General features: G+C 31.3%; 1 pseudogene; it reads right to left on the reverse strand.

Moving 5' to 3' along the window:
• Positions 1 to 743: 743 nt before the first annotated feature.
• On the reverse strand, positions 744 to 10,238 carry LOC146912680 (UDP-glucose 6-dehydrogenase 1-like; annotated as a pseudogene).
• Between the last annotated feature and the right edge of the window lie 183 nt (positions 10,239 to 10,421).

Below are 10,421 nucleotides of genomic sequence, written 5' to 3' on the forward strand. Positions count from 1 at the left end.
GTTTGAAATTTCTTATAATTTTAGATACATATTAACTTTGGATATATCACATAAAATCTTAAATTTCTTGTGTACATTATCTATGCGTATAAAAAATTGTGTTTTCTTTATTATGTTATACTCTTAAACTTGGTCTCTCTAAATTAATTTTCTGACTTCATCCTTGTGTTTCATGTTTTCTTTCTTAATTATTCAAAAATCTTTTTTAGTCTCGTCATACTCAAGCAAACCTCGAGGAACTCATCTTTCATATATCTCTTAAATTTCTTATAATTTTGGATACATATTAACTTTGGATACATCATATAATTTTTAAATTTCTTGTATATATTATGCATATAATTTTTTTTTTACTAAGTTATACTTTTAAACTCGATCCTTCCTAAGCTAATTGATCCTTGTTTGATGAGAATTGGTACGTTTATATATAGAAAAATAGGTAGAAAATCTGCCTATTTAAATTGGTGTTTTAAATGAGTTTTTTGTATGTTTAATGCAGAAAATTTCAGTTGAAAATGTGGCTGTTTTTGACACGATGTTTATTTGTCAAGTTCATGACACTGATTAATTCCTGTATTTGAAATTCCGACATGTATCCAGGTTCAATGTATCTTTTTGGAAGCCAGATTTGAATTTTGGTTCAATTTTTATGTCAGTACCAACAGCGCAGGAAACTTGGTTAACATTTGCGCCGGTAGCTTCACAAAGTGCTGACATTGCATTCACAGTTGAAATTCTCTAAGCTATGAAAGTTCTGCTGACCAAATATTTGTTGTCAATATTCTTGCTTGAGGAATCCATTGAGAATATACTTTTTCAATGTTTGAAACGCTTTTTCGCCCTCCGGGGTTTCTCTGCCTCAATGAGAACTGAGTCCGGATTGAAAAGGTCTTGAGTTGTAGTTCCTTCAGCAAGGAATCGTGATATGACAGAATATGAAATTTGATAACCTTTGCATTGTGTCATAATTTTCTCTATAGCTTCAGCAGTTTTGACAGGAACAGTTGGTTTCTCAACCACAATTTTGTCGGAATTAGAGACATCGGCCCAATACGTTAAATCGGCTGTTTTGCCAGCATATAGACTGCGAGTTTTCGTTAGTGTATTGACAGATACAAACACTATGTCAGCCTAGTAGTCATGTTTTTCAACATAGGTGCTGAAGAAAAGGTTCTTGTGGCGACATTGCTTTACTACATCATGAAGACTTGGCTCATAGATAGGAATCTTGTCGGTGTTCTGAGCTGCTATGTGCAATTTCGAGATATCGATGACCGTTTCTTCAGTGGATGGACACTTCAAAACAATGAGTGCTATTGTTGGACCCCCTACATCTACAGCACCAATGCAGCAAATTTTCATTATTTTTTTTCTTTTCTTTTCTAAGCTGTAACATCAATTTTTTTATTTGCTAATATTTTGTTATTTTTATTAGTAATAATAATTGTTAACTTCATTAATCACAAAGAAAGAACTTCACTATAAAAAACAAACAGATATGCACATCTGCTTTGTCAAAGTAATAGGTTGTCCCACATCGGACGTTTGAGAATCTTTAAGAGATAAACTGTCATTATAAATAAAGCCTACAACACATTGTCATGAAATTGTATATATAGTTTACCTCATTCTGGTGATGGAAAGACATTAGGCATTGTCTCGTTTTTCTGTTTTTTCTTTAAAAAGTGGGTCAATGTAAATATTTTGCTCGATATTTTTAAAGAAAGAAAGAAAGATAAGACAATATATGTTAGTCTTTTTTATATGTAAGTTTGAATATTTGAAAACAATTAATTCTTTGTAAGATACTTCAAGCATACTACGCTTGAATGCATTTTTAGATTTTCTAATTTTTTTTTTTAAATTGAGTTTTTCCCCATTATTCTTTGTAAATAAACGAATTTAATTTGATTTGGTTGGGCGGTGAATATCCAACATGAGAATAAAATGAGTGTCGCTGTGATTATAATGTTGTTTTCGATGTGTGGTAAAATTAGATGAGAAATGATTATAAATGACAATATTAAAAAAAGATAAGGGAACACCTACAGTAAAAAAGGTGACGAAAAATGGGCTTAGCGTGCGTTTGGTTTCACGTTTGCAACACACAAGCACGTTTGCACGCTTCCCAATGTATTTTGTCGTGATTTCCAGAAGCTCCAAATACTAGCTTCTACGCTAACATGGTTTTTTGCCGTGATTTTCAGCAAACTACGTTTTGCAAACACAGTACCAAACATGCACTTAGGGGTTTATGCATGTAGAGAAAAAATCATTAGATTTTGTGGTAAAGAGAATAGATCAAATTAATGATAGTCAAATCGTCAAAAGTAGGGGAAGATTTAGAAAAACTACAAGATAAACTATTATGAAAGATTTAAAAATTAATGAGTTGGATCGAAATATAGTCTATCATAGAACATTATTGCATAATTAGACCCATTTAACCGATCGAAATAATAATCACTTATGACTATTATTTTCAAGTTGGTTTTTGTTTTTTCCTAAAGTTCTCAGCCAATCACGTCATTGTTGATGTTACGTAAAGTATTATTCCTATTCTAGTACAATCTTCTACGCGGTCATTATAAATTCAATGTTAGCTTTTTATATAGAAAGAATTTTAGTGTACATGAACATCATTCAAACGCTACTATTTTCTTCTATGGAAGTATCGTAGAAAGGAGAGGAAAGAGTACCTTCGACAAATGAAACATGTTTTACATTGTTAGTAAGTCACACATTCAATGTTAACTTTCATTCTCTATTAATCACAGAAAAGAATTTCACTCTAAAAACAAACTGACATACACATGTCCTTTGTGAATATGTAGAGAAATAGCTAGTCCCACATCGGGCGTTAGAGAAGCAAATTGGTGTAAACGACCATTATAAATAAATAAAGCATACAACACGATGTTAACAAACACAAAAGCGGTATGCATTTTGAAATAGAAAAATGTCATATGGTATTGCGACATCCATGTCCTCTTATAAAGTTATTCAGACTTTCTAAGGGGGAATGAAGGTCACAATTCCATGGTTTTTTCTTTAAATAGTTGAAAGAAATTTGTTTTTGTTGTTTAAAAGTGTTATAGTAAGGATAAGGATCAATTACATCAATTTGACCTATTTGTCTCTAGTTAAAAGAACTATAGGTATTACCTTTTAAGGTCATGCTAACTTGTGCTCTAAGGACACATGTTGGAAATGTTATTATAAATTTTGTTTGTTCAATAAATTAAAAGTTAAAAAATTAAATTCATATGCATTGATTATAACACAGTATTTATGTAATTTCCCGTGACTATGTGTTGACCATATTCATCGATCAATCTTAAAAAAGGGAAAACTAGTTTTATATTATCTTTAAGCTAATTTTGCTGGTATGCAGTGACCTCTGATTTAAAATTTCCATGAATTAAAATAGTAATCAAAATCTATTTGATTTTTGCACAAACATATATGGATACAACAACCATTGAAATCTTGACAGAAAAAATGCGTGAAATTGTGACTAAACAACTTCTTAGCATATACGATCCATTGAATTCCACTGGTCTTCAAAACAGAACACACAATAACATTGAACCAAAGATCAAAAAAGGAACAACTTAGTATACAAGAAAGAGAAAATAACTAAGATCTACAAACTTTTACACAAATCAAATTCAAACTCGTTAATCAACAAGCACTAACTACACTCAATCAATGACATATTAAAGGATGATTCAATTATTCAAACCCCACAATGATTCAGCTCATAACATGAGACCGTAATGAAAAAGGTTCAAAACTTTATACAATATTGAATAAAGTACTCCATCCTTTTCAAAATACATGTTCAAGTCAACCACTTTACATATGCCAATGCACAATTTTAGCCGTTAATATCTTTAATTATCTAAAGTAAAAAATTATAAAAATTTAATATTTTGAAAATATTTGTCGAGATAAATCAAACAACATCTTACATGCTAATATTTGTATTTATACATTAGTTAAAAAGTATGGTCAAAGTAAGTCAAGTGAATAGTGCACATTGCAAAAATTGGACATGTATTTTGAAACGGAGGGAGTACAAAATATGAGAAAATGGAGTGTCTAGTACTCGGCATGCGAAAAATACTTTGCTAAATTTATTCATTCACAAATCCCTTTGTATTTGATCCTTTGTAACCTGGGAGGAAGAACCTCTAAAACCAATGCTTGCATTCAAGAACTTAGTCTGATTCATGTGTCGGTGCTTACATTGCATTGATAGATGAAGTTCGTTAAGCTAAGAAAGTATTGGCAGCCAACTTAGAAAATTTTGCTGACCAAAGATTTATTGTCAAGAAAGATGCTTTTTTAAAATGTTTGAATTGAACAGCCATTTCACCTTCCGTGATTTACCTGACACCAATGAGAACTCAGTCTGGATTGAAAAGGTCTTGAATCGCAGTTCCATCAGCAAGGAACAGTTCATCCGAGCCGCGCTCTCCCAATAAGTCAAATTTGCAGCGTTTCAAGCTTCAAGACTGTCGACGTGTTGACGGATACAAACACTATTGAACTTTGTAAACATGTTTTTCAACATCAGTGCTGAAGAAAAAGCACTTGCCGCAACGTTGCTTTTCTACATCATCAAGACCGGGCTCATAGATAGGAAGTTGATTGTTGTGCCATGCTGCAATGCGTGATTTCGAGATATCAACACCAGCTACTTCAATGGATGGACATATTAATGCAATGACTGCCATTGCTGGACCACCAATATATCCAGCTCCAAAAAAATAATTTTTTGTTAACTTCATTCTCTGTTGATTTATGACCAAAAAAAAATTACTTCATTCTATTGAGTATTTACTTTACGTTTAAAAAACAGTGATATGCACACACATAGAGAAGGGTAACAAAGGGAAAGATCATATATATAGAGTGAGATGCTTATTTGTGTACTAAAGAGAAGGGTAACTTGTCCCACATCGGAAGTTTGAGAAGCTTAGAAAGATGACTATCATTATAAATAAAACTTACAACACACATTTCATATGCATCTGATACATGAAAGTTTACATGCTATTTTGTGAGGAAACCATCCCTTTTAAAAAGTTGATTCATTTTTTTCTTTTTAAAGTGATGGTGTTTCTTTTCAAATATTGTGTAGTTCTTTCAAAAAAAAAAAGTAATTCAATTCTTAAAACTTAAAAGATTTTACCTTCTTGACTTAGAAATCAAGGAAAGATCAAAGAAAGTGAGTAAGTTTCTTGAAGACATTGTAAACAAAGGTTATAAATGGACAAACTTTCGTTGTGGAGGTGATGTTTGGTGGAAAGCTGCTTTCGTTTTTGGAGGAAGGCTTCCTCCATAGTCACAGAAGTATTTTTGCACATTATTTGGATACACACATAAAAATACATATCAATCAATAATTATTAAAAAGGAAATGTTAACCGGTATCTCTATGACACTAGTTAAGAAAACAAATATAATATATATTGCATTGAAAATTGTTTAAATCAATCTATAAGAAGCCGAAAATGCGTCTTTTTCAATTTGAATGTACATATTAAAATACACATTATAAGTCTAATTGCTTCTAGAGTTATTCTAACTTGAAGTTAGAATTTTGAACTTTTGTCTCTACAATAGATTATACCTCTTATATTTGTTAATGCATTAGAGTTTGGTTTGGTTGTGTAGACTTGGGACCTAGGAATGTGTTCATCTTTAGGTCTCAGGTTCAAATCTTTCAAGTGCAAACCATTCAATTGCTAGATAAGTTCATACACAACTTTACTCTATCTTTAATTGGACCACCGACTAATGGACAGTGGATTGGTCTGCAGATTAGTCGGTCTTTCGGTCAGATAGTCAGATACCGAGTCTTTTCTTAAATAATAATAAAACAACTATATTTTAGCGATAATCAATTTTATAGGATCACTTCATTCAAAGTATTTTTTTGTCGTCGAATAACCAAACAAAAATTTATTTTGAATTTTGTAAATTGATTTTAGTCAAACATGTGTTGAATATAAAGTGGTTTATTCTCCATACATTTATATCAAAATGAGTTTCCAACAAGTCACAAAAATTGCTAATATTATATATATTATAATTATTATTTTTACTAGTAATACACTAATTGTTAAATTCATCACTCTTTATCACAAAGAAAGAGCTTGATTTTATTTTTATTTTTTTGGGTCAAAACTTGATTTTATTAGTAATACTAATTTTGTTGTTAGAACTTTTGCCTCTCTAGTGAAGGAGATTCCTACCGTCTTTTGAATATCGAACATTTTTTTTGCTTCAACGACATATGATAAGACTGCATCAACTAGAATTTTAGAATCACATTCAAATATCACATTGTACAAATCCAAGCTAAGAACCCAATTCATAGCATTCAAATAATATCACACTGTGCCACCTTCATGAGCATATTAGTGGCTACAAAGTTTAGAATCTTAATTATGTGTCAAAGTACATGTTAGTGCAGGTCCTTCTTTTTTTTCATGTAGAAATTCCCCAAACAGTCACCAATCTCTTATTGAAATATGTTAATAAAATATATAAAAGAAATAAAGAGTCTCTCTTCTAAAAAAAGTGTAGGCCCTTCTTTTATCATGTACAAAGAAACACTAAAACGAGTGCCTCCAACTTTGTCATAATTTACACTAATTTATGAAAAGGATACAATCAACTAAATTTAAAGTCCCAATCTTTCCCCTCTAAAATATCATCTCATCTCTTCTCTGTTACAAATGTACATAACAACACCCAAATTAAGAGTGAGAGTGATATTACTTAGAGGAGGCAATGAAGATTGAACAATGAAGCTGAAATGAAGAAACATATATGAAGTTCTTGCGTAATTAACGATGTTTCGTGACTTGTGATTGTTTAGCCGTATAAAAAGTTTACTTTGACGGTGTATCAAAATTAAACTTGTTATTTATTATTATATTTCCACGGCTAGACTTGTGGATTCAAGAGATATTGTGGAGCTACAACTAAAGCAATCTGATTATGAACTCGTGATAAGAAGAAAAAGAAGCTTTTGCGTCCTGCAATCAGCACCACCATTGTATTATTCAATACTTTCATCGTCGCGACCCCCACCATCGGAAGCTGCTTGTGCTCCTGCACCACCTTCAAAAGCAACAGATGCATCATCTCAATCTCAAGTCACAACCTACATATCCAATACCAATGCGTGCTTTGCGGAACATATGTAGAAAAATTAGTAGTCCCACATCGAAAGCTTTTGAATCTTATAGAGGTCAACTATATTATAAATAAACACGCACAATTACTGAGAGGATAGTAACTGGAGCACTCTTTGAAGTGATAATTCTCTACCATAGTGTTATTTGATTGAGTTAATTTTTGACAAGAGTCAAAAATAATTTATGTTTTCCTTGGAGAATTTCCCAAATGTAATTTAAACTAGTTTAATTCTAACTAGTTTAATTCTAATTTGGGGGTTTCCAAAGGAAAACATAATTAAAACTAGTTTAATTCTGATTTTGTAGATTAGTTTTTTCCCCATTTGTGATTTTTTCATACAATAATTGAAACTTTATTTGGAATAAAAAATAATCAATTGTTGTAGTTGAAAAGTAAGAAATTTATTTATTATACTTACAATTATTTTTGAGTTAAATATGTATTCGGTTGCTATAAATATTTCAACTTTTTGTTTTAGTTCCTCTAAAATTTTCTTTCAACTTTTAGTCCCCATAAATTTTTCAATTACTACTTTTAATATCTAATTTTTAGTCAACTTTGTATTTTTAATGAAATTGTGCATAAATGTGTAGATATTGTTAAAATCATTCCCAAAAAAATTAGAATTTTTTAACAAAACATAAATTAAATATGAATTCTTAACCGCAAAAAATATAAAAATTCTAATATCTTTTAAGTGAGTTTCTTATAATACTATAAATTTTTATGCAAAATTTTATAAAAAATTATAAATTCTACATGAGTTTGCTTTAAAGGGACCAAAAGTGAAGATGAAAAACTTTTGAAGGACTAAAAGTTGAAGAAAAAGATTAGAGGGACTAAAATGAAAAGTTGACCATATTTATAAGGATAAAAAATATCTTTAACACTTAATTTTTCAAGGGTAAATAAGTGTTTGCCTTCGTTGTAATATTCACGAATTTTGATTGGGTTACTCATGTAACAAAAAAAACATCGTTGTCCCTAGTCTAAGATGAAATTTAATTAAATTAAAAGTTTAAAAGATGAAACAAGAGAATTTATATGTTGAATTTTCTTTTTCTCTGGCTTAAAAGATATTAGAATTAATTCTAATTTAATATCTTTTAATTAAATTAAAGTTGATGTTGAATTTATATGTTGATATTAAACCTCCACCTTTAATATCAACATCAACTTGCATTAGAACTTCATCTTCCATTAGAGTTTCCTCTTCGGTCATCACCCCTTCAATACATAAAAACCCAAAACAGGTAGATGACAAAAGTGACTTTTTGGCACCATGCTTTTGCGGTACAAAATGAATCATTAATGTTATCTTTGGATTGATAGAGTGTTATGGTGTGGTAAATAATTGACCCAAAATGGAATGGAGTGTTAAATAATTAGATTCTATTGTTTGGATTTGTAAAAAATAAATATAGTGAAATATAGTACAATAAAACTCATTCCATCCTATACCATTCAATCCTTCAATTTTCCATTCAGTCCAAAGTTCAAGTTACTTACTCTCAAAGAAAAAGTTACAAGTTATTCACTATAAGCTCAAAAGTCGATCTATCCAAAAGAAGAGTTTTAGTGTGTAAATTGACATGGGAATGTGATGAATATTATCCAAATAAGCCAAGTATTTCTTTGACCAATTACTTCATTATTTGAGATAGCTTCTAGCATAGGAACCCCTTTGGCTATTGATGAAAACAATAAGAACATAAGATTTGTCAATTATGCTCAAATATAGTAGATAAAAACAATACTAATGCAGACATAAGTAAGAGTGCCTCCAAATTTCTCATAAGTTACACTCATTTGAATCAAACTTGAAGCCTCAAATTTTGACTCAAAGAAAAGGAAGTAATGTTTTAACTTTTAAGCCATGAATGAAGTTGCTTACCAATCTCAGGTAGCTTATGACAATCAGCAATTGCAGTTGCAAAATCCTCAATTGCAGGTAGCTTACCAATTGAATGAACAATGAAACTAATGTTATAAGCTTCAACTGAATGCTGGTTTTCTCATATAATCATATATCATCTGAAAAACACGGTGATACAGCCGCAATTGCAGTTCAAAATTCTAAACTATCTTAATGTTGCCATCCAGATCGCGCCATAGGCCTTTATTTAAATGACTATACTTAGACAAAGTGTGTATAATACTGTTCTTACTTTTCCTCTCACATAAAGAAAGTTTTTCACTTCCATCCAAAATTGTTGGTGACAGTTAAACTAGCACAGTACCTAAGTTTTATACTCTTTTAAATGCATGATATGATAGGGATGCAGTTTCCATCAGGCAAGAGCTTTATATTTGGGATTCAGTAGCAGCATCAGCTCGAAAAGTGAACAGCCTTCATTACCGCCTCCTTCCATATTTCTACACACTAATGTACGAATCAAATACAATAGGGACACCAATTGCGCGACAGCTTTTCTTTCCATTCCCCGAAATCAGTTAAAATACAAATACCATCTACATCTTTTGTTTCCAATATTCAGAAACTTCTGGTAAAACATGACACCCACAATTGTAAACCAGGTTCAATATATCCTTTTGGGAGCAAGAACCACCAAAAACGATACTTGCATTCTAGAACATCAGTGCTGAAGAAAAAGGTTCAGCAGTTTTGACAAGAACAGTTGATTTCTCTATAACAATTTTGTCGGACTAGAGACATCGGTGATCATTTGAGCCGCACTCTCCCAATACGTCAAATCTCCGGCATTGCCAACTCCGAGACAACTAGTTTTCGTCGGTGTGTTGACTGATACAAACACAGTGTCAGCTTCGTAGACTTGTTTTTCAACATTGGTGCCGAAGAAGAGGTTTTTGACGCGACATGGCTTTACTAAATCATCAAGACTTGGCTGATAGATAGGAATTTGATCGTTGTTTCAGGCTGCAATGCGCAATTTTGCAATATCAACGATCGCTACATCGATTAATGGAAATTTTAATGCAATGGCTGCCATTGTTGAACCTGCAACATATCCAGCACCAATGCAACAAATCTTCACCATTGTTTCTTTTCTAACGTATCCACGACGGTGTTTAAACAGTGGTCACTTTGAAGTTTTAGTCCGTAAAATTATGGATAAAAATAAAAAAAATAAATGATAAAAATATCTTTTAACAATCATAGTTTGTTTCTTTCCTCACACGCATAATTTGCTAACAAATAAGAGCTCAATTCATGGTAGGGA

This window comes from Medicago sativa, chromosome 6 (assembly GCF_051527215.1).
Source record: "Medicago sativa cultivar Bolivia chromosome 6, Bolivia_mono, whole genome shotgun sequence".
In the NCBI taxonomy this organism is placed as follows: Eukaryota; Viridiplantae; Streptophyta; class Magnoliopsida; order Fabales; family Fabaceae; genus Medicago; species Medicago sativa.